We start from the raw sequence: 27,019 nt of genomic DNA, 5'->3' as shown, positions 1-27,019 counted from the left end.
CATCAAAGAGGGTTGGAGAGCTCTTATATTCTTGAGGCAGACAACTTCAAGTAAGTTTCTCATTAAACCATGAAATTAAATCAGCCCACTCAAAGGCAAAGTTGGCTCTGTGTGGCTAAAGATATACTGAAAAAGGTATCCTTGAGGTCCAGGACAAAGTAGATTTGCCTCTGGGACTAGGGAGCATACTGAAGAAATTATCTGAGTTTGAAAATGTGGGATGGATATCCTCACTTCTTTTGTTTATTTCTCAGAGATCCTGTGCTGGGCAATAGTCATTGGTGCCAGGCTTGGAAACTGGCAACAGGGGGTGTTCCAGGGAAATTGGAAAGGTACCAAGATCCCAGTCTCCATCAGATGGGCAATATGTTCAGTGATGCCAGCCTTTACTTCCAGTGACATGGGTTATTGTTTGACAGGGATTTTGTCTGTCCAGGGTTTCAGCCTTAGGATGATGGGTGTCCACACATTTTGCCAGCTCTTGGAGGATAGGTCCTGTTCATACATGGGGAAATTTCCAATGCCAGTCTCCTAATAAGGAAGCCATCTGATTCTGGCATTTGTCTGTAGGAGAGAAGAGATAAAAAGACATTGATATTGGAAGGGGATCTAGTTAAAACATTTTTTTACTATAATCCTCTCTCTTTGGAATACAATATGAGCTCTTCATTTATGCAATAAATCTCTGCCCATTGGAGGATATAGACAGTTGGGGATGGCTATGAAAGAATGGGTAATAGTACTTATTCTGAGGTCCACAGCACTTTCCTTGATCCAGGTATATGATGTAGATTCAGTAGATCCCTGGACTATTGCCTTCTGACTGGTCATGAGTCCTTCAGTTTGTTGCAGGACTGAGAATTGGTCCTGTGTTAATATAAATATCTATCATCTTTTCTTCCACTTTAATGGTTACTTGGGGTGGTGGTAGGGTTTTTAGTGATAGAAGATACCCAAAGGGGAGCTTCTCCTTTTCAACACAGCAGGAGAAGTTGAAATGGAGGGAGTACTTGTATGATGGTATACTTGTAGGAGAGGAATAGCTGATATTGGGTTGCAAAGTGAATAAATAAAAAAAATTTAAAATGCTTTATTTTGTAAGGTCTCAGGAATGTGGTCAACTCAGAATCTAAACATCATCCCCAAGGGGAAGCTGTATTCTTTATTTAAATGATATAATGACTAAACAAGGTAGGCTTGTTGAGCTCACCATTCATCCACTCATAGGTAGCATTAAGAGTTAAGCAAGGGGATATCTGTTGGAGACTGGTCATATTCTAGGACACCTGTCTTCAAAGCCCTTAACTCATCCCCTTAGACATTCAGTCCAGAGTCAAAACCTCTCAATTCATCATTCTAGAAATTTGTTTTAGGGCTCAAGATGATAAGGGAACAAAAAAGATGCAGTTAATGAGGGCTTGTCAAGAAATTAGCTACATATTTTTACAATTCAGGCACTGTGGTTAAGAAATCAGGAAGTTTTACATTCTTTTACTGGTTGAACAGAAAATATTTGAAAATAGGGTAGAAGCAGAACCATAAGCCTGAAAATGTGAACCTGGATTAATCCTGTTGACAAAACGGGGGAGCAAAATTGGAGAATTGCTTTTGATAAGACTGGGCTCCATACAATATGATAAGCCCAATTCTCATCATAACAGTACAAGAAAGAGAAGTTGTTTAAGACCAAAACTGAAAGTGAGGTCAGTCAGTTGGGAGTCGTTGCATTGAATGAAATGCACCGGAGTTGAGTTTGTTGAGTTCATACAGTTTAGCAAAGGTCAGAAGAAGGAGGCGAAGTCATAAAATAAGAAGGAACCAGAAGATTAGAATACATTGACAGAGCTAGTTTCAAGCTAAGCAGATCAATTCAGTGAAAAATGGAGAGTAGCCAAATTGAGTTAGTCAGCTTGTAGAGAGGACTTTGAGCCAAAGCAGCTGAGTTGAACCACCCAAACAGAGGTCAGAAAGAGCTAGAAATGGTGAACTTATTCAAGAGTAAGCCTCTGAGAGTACATTTACATCACGTCAAATCAAAGTTATTTTGTAATCTTTATGTTCAAAATATACTTTGCCACTTAATATATTTGTTAAATGAATCCCTATTTTCAAGAATTCTGAATGCTATTTTAAAACCTGTTTCTGTCTTCTCCTTGCAAAATAAATGGAACTATAAATGTGAGTTCTGGATTCAAAGAAGATGAATGTCTACAAGTCAGAGTGTTTTATAAGAGAAGGTTAAAAATATTGTCATTGCCTTTATATTTCCTGGAACTCTGAGCAAGAACCAGGGTAGAGAGAAAGAGAGGGACAGAGAGATTTGAGTGTGGCTGCAAATAACTAGTTCATTCCCAGTTTTCAGTGAATGTATGATGACCATATTAGACACCACGTTAGGTTCTTAGTCCACAGAATCAGAATTGATGTATCTTATAACCAGCAGCTCACTAAGCAAGATGATTCTTAGAAGATAAGACTTAAATTTTGCTTGAAAAGACATTTTCTAATCTAATTTTCAAACAATACTCATCCTGCTGCTGGATTTGGTCAAAGTTTTGCAGAAAAGGTGGGATAGTGTTTTTAAGCTAATCTCTGGGTGCCACTGTATAAAAGTAACTTTTATTTACCCAATGTGATTGTGGTCTCAGAGGCTTACTGCTAAATAAATTCACCCCTTCTAGCTCTTCTCAACTTTGCTGACTGGTTCAACTCATCAGTTCCTGCTCAAACTCTTCCACATGCTGACTTCAGACTGACTCAGACTGGCTTCTCTTGGATTCTCACCAAATTGCTCTGCTTGCCCTCAAACTCACTCAGGCAATCTAGTCTGATCTTCTGGCTCCTTCTCATTCTCTGGTTCATTCTATCTTCACCTGAAGCTTGTCTTTGTAAAACTGTCCCAGTGAAACCATCACCCTCTCTTAATTAGCCTCTATTTCCTGTCTCTTCTCATTTGAGTTGGGAATATCCTATTTCTGACTCCTTCTTTGAAAGTCTTTCTCTGATTCATTACTTTGTCTGGCCCTCAATTGTATGTCACTGAAATATGGTTCCTTCCTTCTACATACTAGCATTACCCACATTGTTTGGGATTAAATATGTGTGCTAATGATGTGTCTGTAATCCAGGGAGAACAATTAATGGTGTGTTGTTCCAGGAGTATCACACTGACCTAGAAGTTCTTTGTATGTGATCCCTTGCTAGGGCAGCCATGTTGCTGAGTTAAAATTTTTCTAAACTTTTGGCAAGTAAGTTTACTTTCCTTATTAAGTTCTTCAAAATTTTCTCCAGTAGAATATATTGTGAATCTTTGAGTAGGATGTCTAAGTTTTGTATGATATATCAGGCAGTAGAATTTCACCACAACACAATGTCTGTTAATACTCAACAGAAAGTGCTAGATTAGAACATGCCCATACCTAAGATTTAGGATAATGGTCATCTTTTTTTAGGAACAATTGCCTAATAATAATATAGCTTTCATTGAAATTCTATAATGAATCCATTGATAGCAGTAGGGACAGAAAGAGTAAGTTACTAGATACTGGTTTTTGAAATGTTATTTTAAAACTGATTGGCTCCAAAAATAACAGAAATATTTGGGAAGGAAAAAGGAAAGGGGACAGGGGGATAGAGTTAAAGAGGAAGCCTGTAGTATCTTACAGTGCCAAAAGTTGAGGAAAGGGAAAATGAATTGAAGTTAACAATAGCAGATATTTTAAAGGGCTCTAGTAAAATATAACTAACAAATTGGTAAACAGAAATTAACAGTTAATAATTAGGAACATAATAAATTAATCAAACAAAGACATTTCATATATTCACTGAAGTAAACTACATAGTTGACATAAAAGGGCTATAATCCAACCATTTGTCCTAATAATGTTATTTATATCCAGTAAGTTCCTAGGTGCAAACTAAAATTAGTGGTAAAAGCTTAAACAGAAATAACATATTCACTGATATGTACTGGTTAAACTACATAGTTGAAATAGTGGGTCTATAAGAAAGCCATCAGTCATCATAATATTTATATCCAGTATATTCCTAGGTGCAAACTAAAGTTACTGGGTGAAAACTAGTGGGTGAAACAGGATATTCATGTAGGCTCAAGTACAAAAAGAAAAAAAAAATAGCGTTGTCATAGTTAGTTTTAAGAAACACTGCCTGATCTAAATCATCAAGTTGGGTATCACGATGAATATATGCAAATATGAGTACATGAATAAATGTATTGCCATGATAGGCACATCCTTTGTGTGGGAAGCACAGACACCTGTTGCATATGTTACAGAAATTTCTGGAAATAATAAGGTTAACTGTGAAAATGTAAGGGTAATAAAATACCAGTTTATGTACAAACAAACAAAGCACCAACAACAAAGCAGAATGGGTGTCGTTTTAAAATGTGGCTAACCACACACTTCAAAAGTGTCAAGATTATGAAGATGGATCAAAATTGATATTTTTCAAAGATAAAATTAGAACAAATGATTACTAGATAGTATATACTACAGAAATTTGAACTCAAAACCAGATCTTATGTGAGCTGCATTCTGGACCGTGTTACTCTTCTTTTAATTTTATTTTTAATTTATTATTAATATTTTTTATTCATTTTTCTTCCTCCTCACTCCCCCTCTGTGTCACCCCCTCCACAATCCTTTCCCCATTCCTTTTCTCTTCTCCTCTGACTATGTGGGCACCCCTTGGGAATCCTGCAACTTAGGCACTTCAAGTCTCTGTGAGGCTAGGAGCATCCTCCTCTACTGAGGCCAGACAAGGCAGTCCAGCTCCAATAACATATCCTATGGAGAGGCAACAGCTTTTGTGATAGCTCCTGCTAGGGTTCAGGATCCATGAGAAAACCAAGCTGCTTATCTACTACATGTGTATGGAGTGGCCCAGGTCTAGCCTCGGAAAGTTCTTTAGTTGGTGGTTTAGTCTCTGACAGCCACAGGGTCCAAGTTAGATAGATGACTCTGTAGTCTTCCTGTCGAGTTCCTGATCTCTTAAGGACTACAATCCTTCCTCCTTCTATTCTTCCTTTTATTCCCCAAGCTCCATCTACTGTTTCGCTGTCAGTGTCTGTATCCATCTGAGTCAACTACTGGGTATCCTCTCAGAGGACAGTCATGCTAGACTTCTGTCTGCAAGTGTAGCAGAGTATTATTGCTGGTGTTAGGAACTGGTGCTTGCCCATGCGATGGGTCTCAAGATGGGCCAGGTAGTGGTTCCTCATTCCCCCAGTCTCTGCACCATCCCCCATAACTGCACTCCTTGCACACAAGACAAATTTTGAATCAAAAGTTTTGGGGCTATATACCCAATTCTTATGGCTATATACCCCCTTCACTCCCCCACATCTAATCCTGAAACACTCATTCTGGACTCTGGAAATTTGATGCTTACTAGATAGAATATCCCTCAGTAGTTTGAACTCTTCAGCAGATCTTATGTGGGTTAGATCCTGGATTATGTTAGTTTTAAATTATATTATTAGGCAGAGTTCTCTAGAGGAACAGAACAAATTGACTGTAGATGTATTTATTATGAAAAAAATGGCTTATTACATTGGCTTACCCAACAGGGGTTTATAGCTGAGTGTCAGTTACTGCAGGATACAATCCTCAGAGACAAATATGCTCAGAAGAGGACAGAAGATGGACAAGAGACAAGGCTTTTCCGCAGACCGCTTAAACCCATTTAGAGAGGGTGGGTCTATGCCCTTAGTTAATTCCCTCTGACAATGCTCTCACAGACACTCTCAGAGATGTGGTCCCTGTGTGAGTCTAAGTCCCATCAATTAGAAAATCAAAGCCAGCTATCACGATGATGCTACTGAGAGGAGAAAAGTATAACAACTCTTGTAACCTCTGTAAGTTTTGGACATTAATTCCTACTGGTGAAGTGAGATTAATTTGATATCCAACCGTACACTACGTTTCTTTTTTATTATAATTAACACAAATCTGGGAAAAGAGAGAGAAATATTTAACAGTGTTTTGTCACTCCATTTTAAGTCTAAAATTTTCTTTAAAGTTATGGAGGAGTATAATACATTTTAATTCAAAATAGGGAGCACATACCGTGCTAATAACAATAAGCTGAAGATTTTTGGATAATCCAGACAGAAACGAGCCCAGCATCAACATGGTCATTCCTACAGTGTTCTTGACACGTAAAAATCACTGTGGAGACTGTATAATAGAGAGATTTCTGTCTTATTTCACAAGTGTTTCTGCTTTTTCTTTGGCATACAAAATGCACGCTGTGGTCTGAGCAGCAAGTGTTAAGCAGATCATATTAAATGCCAAACTCTGTTTCTAGCAAGATGGGAAGGAACTTCCATAGGATGCTCTATATGCCTCCTAAGTTTCCAATTTGCTAAATTATGAGTTAGCGCACCAGTGTGATAAAACATTATAAACTTTAGTTACAAAATACATATCTGAAGATATCAAAATATTCATTGTTGTACTATATATGGAATTGCCTATTTGGGAAGAGAAATCGTAAAGTTGTAATTGTTATGATGATGATAAAATCTCTGGATAAAAATTGTCAAATTTTAGCAAAGCCCAAATTTCCGGTTGACTTATCAATAAGATTGTAATTTCCTTTAGGCTTACACTGGAGTTCACACAGCCTTCTGTTAGAATCATCCACTCTGCTAAAAGAAGGTGAATGCCTTTGGGAGTATCCAGTAGCTGACAGGCTGAAATGCTTCCTCATGCTTTGTTCTGGTGAACCGAGTTTAAAATCATCAAATGTAGGAAGGAAAAAGAAACTCAGAAAGAGCTGGCTGCTCTCAGACAGCCTGACAGAATCACCACTGCTCTATGCACGATCCTGTCTAGACCGGCTCTGGAAATCCATGATGCCCAGGGCTGTCCCGCACAGTTGGGCTCTTGGGCAGCTATGGTTCCTGCAGTTCTTTTCCAATTGTGGAGAGTTTTGGAAAGTGGTAGTCAACCTTAGATTTAGGACCTTGAGAGATGGTACACTACGGACACCGTCAGGAGAAATGACTTTATGTTTCACCCGAGGAAATGAGGGGAAGCAGGAGAATTTCCTGCACGTTGCACTTTCCCAGAACTCTAGCTTGCACTGTGTATTATTTGACTTGGTTAATATATATATATATATATATATATATATATATATAACTTTTTGGATTAGCAAGTGATACAATGCTTCTTTATGTTATTATCTGAAATCCAAGAAAATTTGTGGTTTAATTTTGCTAATTTGCAGTGATAATATAAAGGTTGTGTGCTGCGGCACCGTGGCAGCAGCACATCCTGGCTGACTGGTATTCTCATCTAAACCAATCTATTCCCCTGAATGTATGGGAGGAGGTTAGGATGGTGACTAGAGAATCAACGCTACAGATATAAACAGAAATTTAGAGTGACTTCATAAAAGTTATCCAAACGAGCTTAATTAAATGTACAGGAAAAGCACATTTCACTTTCCTAAGAGAAAACTACCTATGGAATATTTAATCCTGCTTTCCAACCCTTCCTGGGACACTATACACACAGTATTGCTTTCCTATGTCCTATTAAGAAACACAGGAAGGGAATGTGTGTTAATTGTCCCAGGGGAGATATCAATCAGCCTCTCTATCTTATTCCCAAATGCTTTTTAATTTTCCACTCTTGTAATTATCATGAGTAACTTTAGGGCCTGATGCAATTTCTCATATAAGGTAAAAGGGACTTCAATTAAGCACAGTGTGCGGTTTTATAGGTCTAATTTTTGGAGCAAAAGTTTTCAAGGACATAGCAGTCCCACCACAAAGCAGTCTCAGTCTCATGACCCAGGGTCAGCTCTCTGGGCTGCTATAGATGCTGAGGGACAAGATAGGGGAGGAGGGCCATCTCTCCCGCATCCATGCCAGCAGACAAGAGGCAGGGTTGGCTCTCCCACATTCATATCCTTGGGTCTGGCTCAGCTCCGTCCAGGCAAAGAGCAGTCCTCTCTCAAGTACCACAGTAGGTGAGAGACTACTCACTCTCGCTCTCATGATCTCAAGGCCACCTCTCCTTCCTGTCACCAGCAGCAAGGGGCAAGAGGGTAGTGATAGCTCTCCTTCGTCCATGTCACTGAATGACAGACAAATGGTGGGGCCATCTCAACTACAATCTCATCCCCAGGACTGCCTCACCAGTGTTCCTATCATCAGGGTTAGATCTACTGTGCTGCCCAGGTGAGGTGTTAGGCCTGTTCTCCTAAGTGCTGCAGCAGGAGAGGGGCAGAGCAGAGCCAGCTTTCATTACCCTGTCAGGGAAACTATCCTGCTTGCTGCAGGGAGCAAGGGCAAAAGGGAGAAGAGGGGCTCTCTCTCATGATGATGCGATTACATAGCATACAGGTGGATGGCCAGAAGGTGGGGGTCAACAGGAAAGAGCATATCTCCCCCTTGTCCACACTGTCATAAGGGAAATGAGTAATAGGGACAGGTCTCCCACGCTTGCATACTCTGGCTGGCTACCTGTACCTCTTGCAATGTGTAGAGCCGCTATTCTAAGTATTACAGTTGGCCATGGACCAGAGCAGCTCACCTACTATCAGGTCTCCAAGGCCAGCTCCCCCATCCTACCCCGTGAGAGGTAGGCCCAGTTTTCGCAGTCATCAGATACTAACATGTTATAGATCAGCAGCCTAGACCAGAGATGTTACCCTAGCCTTTGGTGGTAACAGACCCCTACTGCTTCAGAGCCACAGACTCAGACATGTACCCTGGTTGCAGACCTAACCAGGACACTGCCATGGTTCCAAGAGTCATCAACAATGACTTACATGAGGCTGTTCCTTGCTACCTTCAGTCCTCTAGTTTTGCCTCTCTTCATGGTGCCCACATCCTTCTGATTCTTTTTCATTTCTTTGCTCCTCTTGAAGCATTTGGGGGTCTCTGAATGTTCAGTCTCTGGATTGTTTTTAGGAGTGGTGTCCCCTGCTCATATATGCATTTCCAGGCCGGCTCAGTGTCCAACTTGTGGTCATCTCAGACTAACTCTCTGTCCAGACCCTATGGTGTCCGTCTGGTGATCATCTTGGGCTTGCTGCTTCCTTGCCCAACTTGCCGAAGTTCTCACTCCTGACCTGGACCCTAAATGCCAGGTGGGGTTCTTGAGTCTCTGGCTTGCTCCCAGTCCTGGAAGCCATGGGAGCCTATGTGGCTCCAATGTGGAGACTGGTGGTCATCTCAAGTTAGACCCCAGTCAGAGCCCCCTGGCACTGGGCTGGTGGTTGATTGATGCTAGATTTTTTTCAAGGACTGTTAGGCTACTAATCGTTCAGATGTCCCTAGGACAGAACACAAGCATAGACATAGCCTGTCTCTCCTTTGCCATCTACTGACGCACATGTGACATAGCAGCCACACCTGCAAGGCTTCTAGGGGTAGGTGATTTTCTAGTTTTAAGTACTTACGGCTTTTTCATCCTTTTCCACATACCTTCCTAATTTCTCTTCCAATTCACACTGAGTGTGTAGGAACCAATTCAAAAATCTCTGTAGGAAGACTCTCACTGGAAAGATAAGTGTGACCAGAGTCTGGTCATCAGTCAACCGCTTACCTCATCATCTGCTATGTGTACTGTGGTTCGGATATTGGGTTCTCACTGTCGATTCATATTGTTCTTGTCAGTATGGCTCTCAGTGTGGTGGTGGTGATGCAGTTGTGGCTCCTTGGGAGGTGAGGAAAACTGAAAGGTCTCTAGTGATTTAATTAGTGCCCTATGCTCAAACTAGGTGGGGGCATTTTGACCGACTCTAGTTAGGTTTCTATGCTTTTGATGGCTGCTGAACCTGTTGCCAACATTGCCATCTGGAATGAGGAAACACACTCAGTAGTGACCACTCAGAGCTGACCCAGTGTTGATTTCAGGCTCCTGAGCATCTAAAACTATTGGTTAAGTATGTGCCTTGTCTTTCCAGTAACCAGCCTCTGGCGCTTTGTTAAAGCAATGAATGTACATTTTTTAACATAATGACTAATACAGTGTATAAAGAGAGGTCAAATAAGATCAATCACCAGTTGTCCAGGTAACACTGCAGGTACTACTGCTTGGTTCTTAAAATTTCAAGGTAGACCCCAACAGTTTGTTGCATAGAAAATGGCAAATTTATATATCTGTTATATTGGCTTTATATATAGCTGTTTGGCTTCAACGTAAAAGTAGCCAAGTAACTCAAAAGTTTGTGCAGATCAATCACTAGCCACATTTCTCCTACTATAGAAAATTTCTTTTAAAGTGAAATTTTGTACTTTCTTTTCCTCGTTAATGATTCATAATTACTTAGTAGGCCAAAGTTATTTTCAAGATTACTTTCATGAGAGCTAATAATTGGAGACACATTCTCTAACAAATTTATAGTCAGTTATATTATATCACTTCTTCCAAAAATTCTTTCTCGTGAAACTTCAATAAGCAGAACACATCATGTCAAGAACACATCGCTGCGTTTTTCAGCCCAGAGTTTCTCACTATGCAGCTACTGGCTTGGGTGTATGCTTAGAAACCACATGCCTAGCAGGTAGTCAGGTAAGACTGATGCTGTTTGTTTTGCATGCACACTTAAAAATTCTAAACCAGGGGTTGGGGATTTAGCTCAGTGGTAGAGCGCTTGCCTAGCAAGCGCAAGACCCTGGGTTCAGTCCCCAGCTCCAAAAAAAAGAAAAGAAAAAAAATTCTAAACCAATTTATCTTTACTCTATTATAAGGGATACTAACTAAGCATGTTATCATTTTGCCATCATAAGTCTGTTCATCATCAACAAGTTCTCCAACCTACATTGTATTCCTATTCTAAAACCTTTGGGCCATTAAAGTGGAAAGTACTTTGAGACTATCAAGTTCTATTTCCAAAACATACTCATTACATGCTAATCAGCTTAGCCAGAGCCTAGGTGCAGTCTTCAATACTATGTCTTCAATATTAGTCTTCAGTGTACTTATCTTCCTTACAAAGAAAAAAATTATTCCATCTGTATTAAAAAATTATTTTGCTTCAAATAGAAGGAAACTGTAAAATTAATTTAAAATGTTGTTTAGTCTTGAAAGAAATGAATATAAGTAGTAACAGAAATGATAGTTTTAAAGTCATATACCAAATGAATATATTTCTTAAGATAAAAATGCTTGCTTTTGATTTATTCTTAAGTAGAATTCTCTCAATGTCATTTTGCTTAATACAGAAAAGAAAGTCAACAGTAAGTTAATTCTATTCTTTACCTTGAAATATCTGCTTACCTTGACATTAAAAACGCATATGCAGTCAGAAGGGCAGATGGTTGTCTATCAACATTTACTTTTTAGACTGGTATAAAGTAGTCTGCTCACTGGTATTTGTCAGGCAACCTCTGCACTGGCCTCCAGAACTGAGTTCATTTTCTCAACCACACTGCCATTCTTTATTAAAGAAATACTTATAAAATCACATTATTGATGCTTTTGCAATGCTGGACAATGCCTTCCTTGTGGTAGTTGGCAGTCATTAGATACTTCTTAGATACAAGTGTTCAGTTTAATTGAAAAAATGAATAAAGATCAAACTTTTCTCAAATCTCTCTGTGTTTCTTGTCATCAGTTACACATATTTCCTAGGTTCTGAGTAGAATATATATGTATATACATAAATACATATATATGTATATATGAATCTCTCTCTCTCTCTCTCTCTCTCTCTCTTTCTCTCTCTCTGTGTGTGTGTGTGTGTGTGTGTGTGTGTTTGCTCAAATCTACCTAAGCATATGAAGTTCTGATTATTCCCTCCATTTTAAAATTAGGGAGCAAGAATGAAGAGATTGAAATGACTTGCCAAACACATATATCTGACAATGCTCAAGTAAAGATTGGTGTAGTTCGTACATCCTGAACCTTCTGTCCTAGTCAGTCAGATGGGAAATGAACAAAGGCAGCTCAACAGCATTAAGGCGTCTCCTCATGTTCTTACTCCAAAGTCAGCCAGTGCCTGGACTTGACCCTATGAGAAGTGACTTCTGATGGAAAGAATTTCAAGTCTGCACCACTGATATATGTGTTGGTAGTTCAAGACTAGAAAGCAGATTGTAAATTCTAAGCTATGGGAGACTCCCTGGGCTAAGTCATTTAGGAGCATTCAATGTTGAGGTGTGGCCTTTTGCTAAGCTAAATACTAGTTGTTCCTAGAGATCACATGTAGACCTAGGCGATGTATCCCTGCCTCGCCCCCAGGATATCATTGATTGGTGGATATGGATGGCTAATAGCTTGACAGAAAAGGCATAGGCAGGGTTTAGGCTTTCTGGGCTTGGGGTCAGAAGAGAACCACAAGGTAGGTAAGTATAGAGAGGAGAATCCTCTGTGGGGTAAAAATTTTAAAATAGTGGCCATGGAGATTGGCTAATTGGAGTTAAGAGAAGCCGAGGCGAAACATGGCACATTATATAATGGGATTATTGGCTTGAAAATACACATAATAAAATAGAGAATAGATTTCTGCCCATCTCTTGTGGTGATTAAGGCTTATTATAAATATAAATTTTTTGTGTGTGTCCTTTACCATGGAACTAAATGGTCAAAGGGGGAGTAGAAACTCTAGATTGGGATTAAATATTTTCTACAATAACCAAGGTTCTCTGGGTAGTTGAGACAGTAATGCTCCATGAAGTGATAAAGTCTAAATGACCCAGATCCCTGCCAAACTATTGAAAGATTATAAGAATAACTAGCCCTACAGTGGAGACTGACTATTTTCTTAGACTCGGGGATTTTGACAGGATTAAGTTGTAATAGAAGCAAAGTGTTGAGAGTAAACTGTTAATGTTTATGCGTGATCATTATCTTACCTGTTATATACACAGAACTTTCAAAAACGTCTTAAATTTCTTTAATAATTTTTCTTCATTCTCTTAATAATATAGAATAGGTGTTATTTTATTCCTTTGGTGGTATATCAAGTAATAATAACTTGAGTTCAAAGGGGTTACACTTCATAGTCAAGTTCACATGTCTATGAGGCAAGACATGAAGCTAGTTTCACTTTCTAAAAGACAATGTGGTAAAGGCCTTCATTATGTCTACTGAAGAACCTGCCATGGACAAAGATGCCAGGGTGGTCACAACTTGTTCTTGAGGAAATATGCACATCACCAGCTAAAGAAAAAAAAACTTGTGTGAAATGACATTAACAGACAATTTGTAAATTACTACCGAGGCCCACAGGTGGGGAGGGATCATGACAAAAGTCTTCATTCAAGCCATAACGTTTAGAAAGTCATCACCATGGGATGGGAACCAAAAGGAAACTCAGGATACCTTCTACAATGTCTCTCCACATAAAATGAAACAGCTGGACACAGGACGACCAGGCTTTTCACAGATTGCTAACTACTAGGGTAGAGTTCTCAGCCTGACAGGGGATTTCTCCAGACAGACAGCTGAAGACTTGAGAGGTATTCCAGAACAAGCTCACTGTGTGAACAGCATGGCAGAAGACCAATCTATGAGAAAAGGTGGGGGTTGGGGGGAATAACTGAGACCCGCAGCTTCACACTCCGTCCACTGCTAGAATAGACACTGCTGTCCATCCTCCTGACTCAAAAAGTATTTGACCACAGCTACACAAACAGAGTACAAAGCTACAAGAAATAAGGCAAAGAAAGAAAAAAATCAGTGATGATGGAAAAAACAAAACAAAACAAACAAAAATAGCCTCAGCTTCTTCAAAGCATCGTCTGGGAAATTCCTTGACTCTGAAAATCAGACACTTGGCTCTAATTTCATTCATTCTGTGTGTAAGTTTCCCCCATAATTCCAGATACAACAACTGTCGATTTTTAAAGAAATGTTTTCATAGAGGAGCACACTGCGACAAAGACAGTGAGCCTCTTTTCCTGTTTGGAAATTGTTTCTGCAAGTGGATATTGCATAGCTCTGGGTCTGATCTGAACAATTGCTGTGATGGTTTGGCCCAGCTCATTACTTAACTCACCTGAGTTCACAGAATTTCTCATTTGGTGGACCTCTCTAAATAGCTTCTACACTTTTCCATTTGGTGAAATCATTGTGAGGTGGATATTGGAAGAAACAGACCATGGAGATTACAACAGACAGTAAAGGACACAGTCACTTCTCACTGCAGGACTGGGCTATGTCACAGGATCCAGGGGTTACTGAATTCTGTTCTTTTTCTTTGAGAAGGGCAGTGTTGCCATAGTTGCCAGTGTTCTGCCTAGTTACAGGACTGCATGTACAGAAAAGCAAACTCACAGAAAGCATAGCCAAGGAAACAGGAAAACTTGCTCAATCAGTGGGCATCAGACGATGTGAAATGGTTCTCTGTGCCTCGTTCCCCTACTCTGTTCCATCTAATCACTTTCAGATGTTCATCATCCTTATAGGAGAGATTAAATAGGAACAAATTATGCTAAAATGAGAAGTAATAGAGCTCCAAAATATATCCCAGTATTTCGAGAGAAATAACTAAGAAGTTTTGAAGGAAATACATCAAAGTGGAGTCAAGATTGACTTGTACATTGTGACTTCATGGTGTACAGGTATAATGTACATTAGTATTGAGAAGGGCTCTGGTCACTACCCCTGTGACGGAAACAATTGCTTCAGTCATTGTACTTTGTAATGAATGGACTAGAAGGATACTTTTCCATGCAATTAAAAAAAAAAGCACTAAAGAAATATGTAACCTTTTCGTTAAAATTTAGTTTACAAGGAATTCATTTTATTTGACAGAATTTCCTCTGATAGGAAATCCCTTTGCTACCTATTGAAGACTTGTACACCATGAAATAGACAATTATAATAACTAGAGTGGATTAAGCTTGTCTTAAAGAGAGGGTGAAATATCACTTAGCTCGTCCTGATCTATGCAGGAGTTTTGGATGTTTTGATCTTGTGCTGGGAACCACAGCTGTTGTAGCTTCATCTCAGCGGAACAGCAACACCATGTGCAGAAAACATCAGAGGGCTGAAAGAAATTTCTGATTTGTGACTGAGTAATGAGTACCTCTTAGCATTTTGTTTCATTAGGTAGCATTGCATTGACTGCTGCCCACTGCAGAGAAAAATATCTCTGACTATACCTGAGCTCAATCTGTCCTGTGGGCAGTTAGACAGTCGTACTATGGGGCCAAATAACAATTTCAACTTTGACCTTATGACCTTTGAACTCCTTAGCCATAGGATCTTAATGTTGTTGTAAAAATATAATAATAATAAAGAGTAACGGTGTCTTTTACCCCGCTAGCTCTGTACCACGGTGCCCAGATATCTGCTAGATTATCTTGGCGGAAACACATACCAGCCGCACACTTTCCTACACTCAAACCCTCACATAAAAGAACACACAACACAATAATCTTAGATCCAATTGGTAAGATATAATTGCCCACTTAAACATACAATGCCCGGTACTATACATCCCTTGAGAACATTAATAACAACCTGTAAATACACAGAGCAGAATCTTAACATCACCTGCCATCTTGTCCTGCCACGGCTTCTCAGCCCCTCTCCTCCTCTCCCCTTTAGTCTCCTCCTCTTCCTTCAAACTTCTCTCCCGCCCATTCTTCCTTCTCCTCCAATGACAGGCCTCCTTCTATCCTGTACCTGCCTCACCTGTGACATCATCCTACATTTTAACCAGGTTTACTGGATTGGACGTGAAAATCCCTCCAGAGTAGCAGGCCTAAGATCCAATCAGAAAGTGGTTCGTTACCCTCTAATGGCCATGCATCTATTAAACCAGTAGGCCCATCTTGCCTGACAAAGTCAGGATTGTCATATGCAGAGTATAGCACTGGAAACAATGATTAATTTTCTTGCTGTTGTTGTCTTTGTTCCTTGTTTTCTGTTTTTTTGTTTGTTTGTTTGTTTATTCCTTTGTTTTTGCTTCTCCCCAGCAGTCAGCATAGCACCTACATGAACCATAAAAGCCAGTCAGTGTTAAAAAAAACTTCCCAGTGGATTTGAAATTGAAGTTTTAATGTCTTATAGCCAAAGTGTGTGGCATCTCCAGCAATATGTTCTTATGTGTAGTTATGAAGGGTAGCTACGGCCCATGAGAATACTTTAAAGTCACAAGTCAGTCAGGAATGATGAAGTCTACTATTTGTACTCTTGTTTTTCTCTTTGCTATATTTTAGACACAATATTTTATTAGTTCTAGTAAAACAAGCTATAGCTCTTTAAGAAAAAAGTGAAATACTGGTTCTATATTGAAGCCTTTCTTAATACAATATTGTTCAGTTACCTGGCCAATGACAGTATTTAGAATTTCAGGGCCCTCAGATGAATTTATAAAAGCAGTACACAGCTTCCACTTTCTTTTTTTTCCCCCCCGGAGCTGAGGACCGAACCCAGGGCCTTGTGCTTGCTAGGCAAGCGCTCTACCACTGAGCTAAATTCCCAACCCACTCAGCTTCCACTTTCAAACTGAATGTAAAGGTATTATTTTGGGGGGATTGTGATAAAGCAAGAAGACTTTCAGGACTTTTTGAACTGGAATGTCATTTTGTACAATGATTTGAGAAGAGAAGTAAAAGCAATTCAAATAATTTTTCCTAGAAATTGTTTTACTCTCTGGCCTAATTGACTTATACAATACTCATACAATGTGGATAATTGATCCTTTGACATAAATGGGAAAATATATTCCTTAAAGTGCCAGTACACCCACACGGGACAGCTCTTCCCCAAATCACTAGGCTTTCTGGGTCAATACCTGAAAACTGTTCAATGAAGGATCTTTACATTCACACATTCTGTGACAGAATCACTATGAGGTAAAACACAGTAAAGTCAGAAGCAAGATGAATGAGATTAGCTGTATTTTTGACACAAATTAGTTACATGATCTTAAGCTGATAATTTCAACTCTCTCTGTTTTCATATTTATTTTTTTAATCTGTTAAATGAGAAAGATGGACAAGGAAGTTTCCCTCTCATCATTCATAAAATGCTAGAGATAAAATAGACCGTCATCAACAGAAAGAGTTATTTTCTTCACAAATGGAAGAACAGTGCTCTCATGGGATTAAGCCCAAAGATCATCTGGGTTACAGAGAGAGTGGAATATAAAACTCAGTTGTCTAGATTTTGAGTCAATGCTTGCTTCTGAATAGAGAAACTGATTGGTTGAGCTATTACTCAAATAAGTACAAGTCATTTAAACATTTCAGGGTTAAATGAACATATACCTATGCATATGTATGCTTCCTATATATTTATTACATTAATAGAAAAATAAATTATATATTTTATAATATATAAAAGTTTTATTTGTCTATTAATTGAATATAATATCATTATCTAGTTCATTAGCATAGAAAGGTTAATTTGGCACATTTTAGAGGAGTTTGCATTTCTCAGAAATTTGATCTTGTAAAAGATTTTCAATGTGATACAATTCAGTTAGTCAATATTTGTTCATGATTGCCTGTCAACAAATTTTCAACCACTGAACACAGTGCAAATATTGCTTAAAAATAAACTACCTTCTGAAGGTTAACTAACTTTTGAAGAAGTTTATTCCAATTACAAGTTCTCCTCAAGTAGATGTCTCTAGTAGGATCAGAAAATATAACCTATTAAAAAAAAGTATGAGAGATGACTCATAGCTGATTTCTTAATCCCCCATGGGATCTTATTAACTTGGAGAATTCACCATAGCTTTGGAAAAGTGATTTGTCAAGTGCTTATAATTCCCCTGTCACTAAGAAACTGTCAGGGCTTGGCCATATTATATGATCTTATAGGAAAAGATATGTGAAACACCAAAGTTATATCAATTTTGACTAATATATAATGTTTACGGAGACTAAAGTGTTTAGTCTTTAGCTAGTTGATGCTCTATGCATGTAAAATAGTGGTCTAGTCAGTTTCCAATTTCAACTTTCCTTTCACAAATGTAGAGTCGATAATATTAACAGTGTGTGTTTATCAGTGCCACCAGAGTGTTGCTTCCAAAACCTGTCTGCTTAGGGTATTTACATCATTTGTTCATCAATGAATATACTCTGACACTATATATATATATATATTCAATTAAAACAAATTTGTCCTAGAAATAGTACATCAGATATCTAGCCACAAAGAGGAGCCACAATACACTAACATCCTACACTGATAAGTAATTTCATCTCTGATTCCCCTCAACTATTCCCCACAAAGTGCTGTCTGAGGTATGGCGCAGGTATACCAGTAGGATGAGGTACTCTATAAGGACAGTAGCTACTCTCAAATATAAATACACATCAGTGCTTCCAGCTCCTGGTCTATCTTGGCTGACTATCTTCTAAGAAGGCCCAGAGATTTTGAAAATATACTCATATTTTATTGTCACTTTAATAGATTATAATGTGGAGTATTCTTAATGGGCAGATGGTGGGAGTACATGGTGGTTGTAGAACATTATAACAGTGATACCCTAGGCCTCCAAATTGCATAAAGTGACACCAAGAAACACCACACTGCTGTGATCGTCAGGATTCTTAAAACTGCTTTAGCAATTTATTTTTCTGTCTCTTCCTATCAGGACTGTCACTTCTCATTTTTATCCTTGCAGTTTCCTCTAGCAACACTCTGCCGACTTCTCACAGACAGAACCCAATTTAAATCTACTCAGAGAAGGAAAAGCTAAAAAATTTGCAGACACGTATATAAAGTAATGATGAATAAATTCTAAGACATGGCCTAACTGTCTATTTTATGGATAAAGGGACATAAACTTGGAGCATGTACTTTGTTACTCATATCTTCTCCATTCTGAACACATTTGGGTTATGTAATGGTATTTTGATGTATTAAGCATATTCTAGTCTTGAGTCACAATCATCCCTGTGAGCACACTCAATTTTGCTTCATAGCTTTGAGAAAACTGACACTTGTAGACTTCAAACTTACGTCAATCAGTATTGACCTTTACATCAGACAGATATGTATTAGTTTATAAGCATATTTTAGAAATTTGGTAAGGAGTTGTGAGGTTTAAGCTTGATTTCCAATTTACAGGATTAGAATTACCATGAGGACAAAACCCTGGACACATCTGGGATACAGTATTCATTGCAAATATTGGCAGCCCCTTTCCACAGGCTGGGGATTCAGACAATAGAAAAGAAAAAGCAGAGCCGCCATGTCTGTTGGTCTCTGCTTCCTAAAGGCATACAGCCTGATTGACTGCCTCTTCCTTACTGTATCACTGTGAGGTAAAGTAAGTACGTTTTTCTCAAATTCCATCTTTCAACCCCCCCCCCCTTTTTTTTTACCATAAGAACAAGTTCCTTGTGGAGTAACTAATACAATTCTTAAATTTTAAAAGCCAGCAATTTCACACATAAACCAAAGGCCTAGCCTTACTTGAAAATAAAGTGCCTGTCATCACTAGCGCTATATAAATTTAAACTACAGCTTCTGCTAGAAAACAACATATGAAAAATAAACAGAAGCAGTTTTTCCCAACAGGCTTTGGGTTCTGAGTCAAACTGTGCTCTCTCTAAAACTATGTTGTAATGGCCAGCCTCACTCACAGCCTGTGACCTCACATGGAGATCGGCCAACTGCAGATGTAGTTCATTAGTTTAAAGTCACACTTCAGTGATGAGTTTTCCCAAATCTAGTGTGATTATTCTACTAGAGAATTTCATGGGCAAAGATGCGGAAGGACAGAGAAGGTTATATATCTAGATATAACCGGTTGAAAACATGTAATGCTACTTGTGTTAATGTTTTCAAAAGTGACCCTTTGACATGAGAAAACCGATTGATGTGTTCGTCTCAGAGAAGGCCACTACTCCAGCGCTCAGTTTTATTGAGTTGCTTGTTGTTCCTTGAGGAGAGTTGAGTCCTCGTAGAATTTTGAATATCACGTTGCCATAACCTTCTTCAGTTCATATTTGGATGTTCATGTTGGTGAGACTTTATGAGCATAGTTTCTGATGATATTAGGAGACATGCTCTCAAGCAAACTCCCTAATTCTCTATCTCTTCCACACTATCTACTGTAGTGTTGCATGAGCTGTAAGTACGAGAGTATGTAGATGAACCATTGGGACTGGTCTCCACAACCATACACATTGATTGGTCATAGTTTTGTAATGGTTTGCTGCAAAGAGACATTTCCTTGATGGGGGATAAAGACTATATTTTTCTGTGTATCTAAGTATAAATATAGATTATATATTAGATAGCTGTTAAAGATTATGCAATAATAGATTAGTAGTATTATATTCTCCTCCAATAGCCATTACTTAACTAGCACTGAGTAGTTAGCTAGGTTTTCAGTACAAGACATGATATAACTCTTATTGAATGGGTCTGATTAGAGAACCATTGGTTACTGCCAACTTATGTGTGCTACTCCGTTACCTGTAAAGTTATCATGCTATTCTGGTCTCCGATGAGGTTCATAGACATTATAACTGGGTAGGATTGTTGATGGTCTCCCTCTTTTAGAAGTTTACATGGTGTCTTTTGGTGTCACGAAAGCTCAACCTCAGGGAGAGAACATTCAGGTCAGCTCTAAATGAGGGGTCTCTGGGCACTGTTTTTGAAGGGCAAAGTATCTTCAGTAACAGAGTCTTTTGTCCATATCTATGGAGTAAGCAAAGATAAGAGAAGTACATGTTTTAGGAGTCATGTAGCCCTGGATAATAACTCAAAAGAGAGAGCATCTATTGAGGTTTGTGTTACATGGATTTTGCCTCTTGGAGGCAACACAATTATCTTAGATGAGAAAATTTTATTAAAACTATATATGGTTATTCATACCCTGAGTTATGCAGATTATGGAATTTTTTTACATAAATAGTATGAGTCCTTGTGGCTTTTTGAACAATCTACATTATTTTACCTACCTTTCTATTGCTTGTATTTCCCTCCTTCCTCCTTATCTATGGACATCTCCATCTTACATTTGCAATTATATTTTAATTAAAATCATTTTTAAAGAATGACTGAAATAAACATGACAATAACAATATATTCATTTTGTACTTTATCTTCTAAAAACACGTTTAAAAAGCAAATTTTGTAGTGCATTTTTATAACTTTGATTTAAAATTAGTAGTTGTATGATTTCTAACAGTAATACAAGTAATACTCTAATAAAATGACTTTTATCATCAATTTCTCCACAAAATCAATCTTATGTTATAATGACTAAATGCATATTTTTGAATAGCCCTAAGCTAGGGGAAATGGGGATTGAAAAAACCAGGCTTTGAATATGTAGGAGATATAAAACAAGCAAAGAAAGAAGACTATTACCTGAGAGCCCTTTCTTTCCAGTGAGCATAGAATATAATCAGACTTTTCACTATCAAAGGTCTACTGAGAGATTAGTCTGTTTGTGCCTGAGCAACCAAAACAGAAAGAATAGCACCCTAAAATCTCTGCCTGACACTTTGAAACTATAGTCAAGAATTTAGACTACAATTCACATTTTAATAGTGGGCTGGCAAGCTAACAGAACAGTCATATGAGTGAGGGCTCACTCTTCTGTCAATAGAGAAGCTCCTTTGAAGAGGCCCTTGACTCTTAGAAAAATCCCTGTAAGCAAATGTAACACTGCAATCCACCCTCCCACCCACCCACACACACACACATGAACATAAGATTTAATAGCATCATTGGCAGCAGTATGACCAAAATTTCACTTTGTTTAGTTACAATGCACCAAAAACATAACTTAAAACAAACTAAACTGAACTTTCAGAAATTTTGTATAATTACCAGACGACATTAAAATGGACACCTTCAAGAATTAAATACTAAAGAAAGAGATGTATACTTGGAACAGTGTGGTGGTTGAAATAGGAATGGTATCCATAGTTCATGTGTGTTAAAGCCTTGCTTATAGGGCGTGTCATTATTAGGAGTTATGGCCTTGTTGAAGGAAGTGTGTCACTGAGCAGGCAAGCTTTGACATCTTATAAGTTCATGTCTGGCCAGTGTATCACAGTCTCCTTCTGCTGTCTCTGCCTGCAGATCCAAACATAAGCTCTCAGCTTCTTCAACGTTGTGTCTGCCTCCATACTGCCATCCCTCTTGTCAGAATAGACCAAAGCTCTGAATCTGCATGACAGCACTGTAGCACTAATTAAATGACTTTGCTTTGTAATAGTTGCCATGGTCATTGTGCCTCTTCACAGCAATAAAACCTTATCTGAGATAAACAATGGATACTCATTTTACTTAACAAATATTATATAAGGGCCAAATACATCAGACTTTTTTTTTTGGTTGCTTAGGATACCAAACTCTCTTTTCTCTCTTTGCTCAGATTTGTATCCTAGTTGTAAGTGACAGATGCACAGCAAAATATGTTCCATGATAAAATGTGCTAGGAATACAAGCACAGGAGGTTGGGGGAGGGTGTGAACTCGGCAGTACATTAGAAACCACAGAAGCATATGAGACTGAAAGAACAAGGAAGCATTTCTGATATGTTCCTAGTGCAAGAACATTCCAGAAGAGTTAATCAAAATATAATGGTTCTAAAGCGGTTCCTGTAAAACTGTAAGTAATCATGTATAGTTGTGTGCTACAGTTTGGTAGGAAGAGTTTCACCCAAATGTAGTTCATTAGTAGGTAACGGAGACTCCAGAATGCATGTGGGCAGAAGATCCTTAGGTCGTGAAAAACATCCCCTTGGAAGGGATATTAGGATCCAATCTCTCCCTCTTTTTCTTTGCTTCCTGTCCACAGTTATCTGAAATGCTTCAGCATATGTTCCTGCCATGACGAGCTGCCTCGACATAGAACTTGAAACATTATGAGCAACCAGGCATGGGCTCAAAACTCTGAAACCATGAGACTAAATTATGGTTTGGGTTTTTTCTCCTTTTTCTATATTCTGCCAATCTCTGATTTTTAGTCATTATTGTGGAAAACTGAGAGAGATTGGATAAGAGTGGGAGGAGCAGTTGTGGAATAAAAAGATTACATTAAGGAGGTCATGCTAGGATAGAGTAGTGAGAAAAAAAAAACAGAACACAAAGAAGGTTATTATAACTTCTGAACAAAGCATGGGATTGCTAAAACATAAATATTGAACAGGCTGCAGATAAGAAAAAGCTGAAGATACAAAGTGCCATTGAAATGAACCAGAAAGCAGACAGCAGACGTAAGAAACAATAGATCAAAACTGTGTAAACAAGCTGATCACACTTTAAAAAGAATATAGAGAAGTGCCACAGATGTCTGGTAGGATTGCCAGAGTAGGGAATAAGAGTGGAGAGAGGCAATATTCGAAACGACACTAAATTAGAATTTTCCGGTGCTTTAAAAATTTATGAGACTTCAGAATCTCATTGGATCCTGAGAAGAATAAACAGAGTAAATATACACCCTGCCATGATGTAGGTAAATTTCAGAACTTCAAAGCTCAAAACTCTTTGAAATGCCAAGGAAGTGGGAGCCAGTAGTGTAGACTCTGTGGGAGAGCATGTGCTTAGCATAGAGGGGCACTGAGATGTTTTTAAATTTAAAACTAACTGGCAAAAGAAAGTGGAAGCTTACAGAAGTGGCAATGTCTCCTTGTCAGAGCCATTTCTTTTATCTGGCTAAGTCACATGGTCACATCACAAAGTATTCACAACAGTTACTCTTGAAAGATGAAACACTTGAAAGTCCCCATCAGTGTGTTTAAAAGCTTCTCCTTAAAAGGCAGGGTTATCATGAGCTTCTTGCTAAAATCTGACGGCAAACTGTGAAGTTCCTTTTTCTGTTGTTATCTCCATTGCTTTATTCTAATCATTTTGGTGCTGAGAAGAAAGGTGAAGGACAGTAAGAGGAGAAAAGAGGCCAAGATGTTTCTTGATGCTCACAAATAGGTGGCTGAATTTTCAGGTGGGAAGTATCTAAAATTCATCATGTTTTCTTGATGCAAATATTGCTTGCTACATGTATTTCCCATGTTCCTTGATTATCTAAATTGGATAGGCTTATCTGGAAATTTTATGTATTAATGTTTGTGTGTTTGTGATAGAAAAGCTAAAATTGTCTAATTTACAATGGAAAACAATTTTACTTTCTGCAAGACATTATTATTATTTCATTTCCTGTGACTGAATATAGTCCATGAACTATATATGACTATGAACATTAATTATTTATCTTAGTGTTGTCACTAAACACCTAGCAAAATCAGCTTAATCTGTCAGGTGTTTGTTAGGGTTGACGGCTTGAGGAGACATTCATCATGATAGGAATTATATGAGGAAGCTGGAGGATGTCATCCAGTCAGGAGGCCAAGAGAACTGAATGCTGTGTTTCTTTGTTTGCAGCCTAGGAGAATGGTCCCACTCAAAGAATGGTGCCACCAACATTTAAAATGGGTCTTCTTCCCACAAGTCAACAAGTCTATATAATTGCTCATTGGAAAGCTCAGAGGCAAGATTTTAGATCCCTTCAAATTCATAATCATTATGAGCTATCATACCATGTATATGACTATTTTAAATATTGAAAATGCTTATTAATTCTAACAGTTGCCCCCTTCAACCACAATTTGATATGCATTTCAAATTTATAGAGATGAATGACTCTCCTTCATTGTTCAGAGGGCCTATCAGATCATCGGGAACGTCATCCAATGTGAACTGATTTCTCTGTGGAGGGAAAATAATAAATACCTTGAATCAGTGTATGTCTAAAACAAGAATAAGGACCTAAGAACGTAGACAAGGGTAGCGAAGATATAGTGAGATGCCAAGGCTAAACTCCACTGGAACTGAAGCACAGACTTTACTGTCTAGTGAGAGCTGACTAACAAAAACCAATTTCAGAGGAAATTGCTATTCACATCAAGATATGCTTTGAAATCATGAAACCCTAAATGCAAGTCCCCATTTGCACAGGAAAGCCTGAGCACTAGCCCAAGTCCATGAAGCTAGTCTTAGTCAAGAGCCTGTGACGACATTGTATAACTTCAAGGGGGCACTTCCTCCTATGAAGAGGAGAAATGGGGACTTACAAAGAAACAGCAAATTAGATCTTGTACCACAACCATGAATTGTCTCTGCTGCAAGGATGGCTCAGTAATAAGTCACTATAACAACAGTTGCTTTAAACAGGGGACAGGGACAGAGTGGAGAATAGTATGAATCATTCATTCTCTTTATCATTTACTTAAACAGAGATACAAACTGTCAGACTTAGGGGTATGCAAAACCAAATTAATGTAATTGGAAACAATCACTTCAGGAGAAGTAACCAATAACCTTTCTTAGTTGTGGATGTTAACTTTGAATAATCAGGGAAATCTGTTGGATAGAAAATACCTATTAGGTCAAGTAATCAAAAAACTAGTCATGGGGAGGTGATTTCAAGGAAGGAGAGAGAGAATACAGAGGAATAACAGGGTATAGGAAATGAGTGAACCAGGAAAAATCAAATGAGCTGGGAGTTTCAATGATATGTTTGTGGGGTGCTGTTAGATAAGAATGATCTTAATACTCAAATATTATACATAACTTAAGAATGATCATTTCTTATTTTTCTTCAGTACAGAAGATTGAACCCAGCACTCTGCAAATGCTAGGAAAGGGCTGTAATCTTGATCTATATTTACATGTACAGGTTGTACATGGGTGCGCGTGTGTATGTTTGTGTCGGTCTGTATGACTATATGTACCAAGTGGGGAAATAAGCTAATGAAACTGTTCAAAGAAAGTGTGTTTTGTAGCAGAGTGCTTAATCCTTTTAAAAATATTCCTTAGAGTTTCTTTGGAGTACAAGTTCTTTCCAGAAGTCTGCAGCTGACTTGCTCGCAAATGGAACTGGCCCAGATTTGACCACATTTCAAAGCACAGAACCATGAATCCCCCAATACAAACCACAGGTACAAGCAAGCCAGAAAGGCAACACATAAGGAACAGTTTTCAGTTAGAAATATCAGGAGTATATTTTGGATATAAGGCCTCTATCTGTTGTAGGGTTGGGAAAGGGAATAACACTCGAAATGTATATAAGAAATACTCAAGTTAATAAAAAAAAAAAAAAAAAAAAAAGAAATATCAGGAGTAAAGTGACAGAGTGGCCTGGTATAATATCTTGACTGTGTATGCTCACTTCCGTCTTTTCTGTTTATATTCAAGAGAAATTATTTCCTGATATTTCAATACTTTTACAAAACCTTAGGACATAAACAATACAATAGAGGAAAATAACAAGAAAAATACAGCTTGTTATTATTGAACACATTAAAATAAAGAATTGCTTAGAACTAACTACACTCATTTTCTGCTATTAAACATTTATCACACATAATCAGTGTTATCTATCAAGGTAGCATATTAAAGTAGAAAAATGAATAGTGACAGATAACATAATTAAGTACTATTTTAAATTACTTGTGAAAAATTAAAATGCGAGACAGTGATGCTGACAGTACAGCACTAATCATCTGCCCAACAACAATGCTGTCATCAGTTTTCAAAAGTGTTTGTTCACCTCATGCATGATTTAAGTTGAAATTAACCAGTTAAAATGTGTAAGGATAAATACAATAATACTACAAAAATCGTAGATATCATGAACACTAAATGAGAAAAATATAAACCATTCTATATTACTTAGTGATATCTATTTTTGTCTACTGATGTGATTTTATGATGCATATACATTGACAAATTTGAAATATCAGTTTTTGAAGCTCAAAATAACAAGAATAATAAGAACTTTGGTATCGATCCTTGTATTTGACTCTGATTATTTTATTTCTCTTCATATTCCTTTTATTATTAATTAATTAATTTATTTATTCACTTTACATTTTGGTTGTAGCCCCCCTCCCTGCTCTCCCCCAGTCCCACTCTTACAAGCCCCTCTCATTACCGCCTCCCCTTCTCCTCAGAGAAAAGGAAGTCTCCCTTGTGTACCAACCCTTTCAGTCACACCAAGCACATTCGTTTACCACAAAGACAGACAAGGCAGTCCAGCTAGGAAAAGGGGATCCACTATAAGATATACAGGGACTGTGATGGAGCAGAGACTAACAGAATGGC

At 38.2% G+C, this 27,019-nt stretch overlaps 1 long non-coding RNA gene and 1 other non-coding gene across 3 annotated transcripts; both read right to left on the bottom strand.

Annotated features, from left to right (window-relative positions):
* Positions 1–202: 202 nt before the first annotated feature.
* On the bottom strand, positions 203–15,550 carry LOC120101541 (uncharacterized). 2 transcript variants are annotated; one of them, XR_010065173.1, is made up of 3 exons: positions 15,456–15,550; positions 13,987–14,979; positions 203–564 (listed from the first exon to the last, which is right to left on the bottom strand). It is a non-coding gene; the product is annotated as an uncharacterized LOC120101541 (long non-coding RNA). The 2 variants fall into 2 exon arrangements; XR_005502136.2 differs by having other exon boundaries at positions 15,489–15,547.
* On the bottom strand, positions 9,286–9,416 carry LOC120102048 (small nucleolar RNA SNORA17). The gene has a single exon (XR_005503084.1). It is a non-coding gene; the product is annotated as a small nucleolar RNA SNORA17 (small nucleolar RNA).
* Positions 15,551–27,019: the final 11,469 nt, after the last annotated feature.

The sequence above is a fragment of the Rattus norvegicus genome, chromosome 3, assembly GCF_036323735.1.
Source record: "Rattus norvegicus strain BN/NHsdMcwi chromosome 3, GRCr8, whole genome shotgun sequence".
In the NCBI taxonomy this organism is placed as follows: domain Eukaryota; kingdom Metazoa; phylum Chordata; class Mammalia; order Rodentia; family Muridae; genus Rattus; species Rattus norvegicus.
Note: the sequence above shows the minus strand (reverse complement) of the source record. Positions and strands in the feature narration are given on the sequence as shown.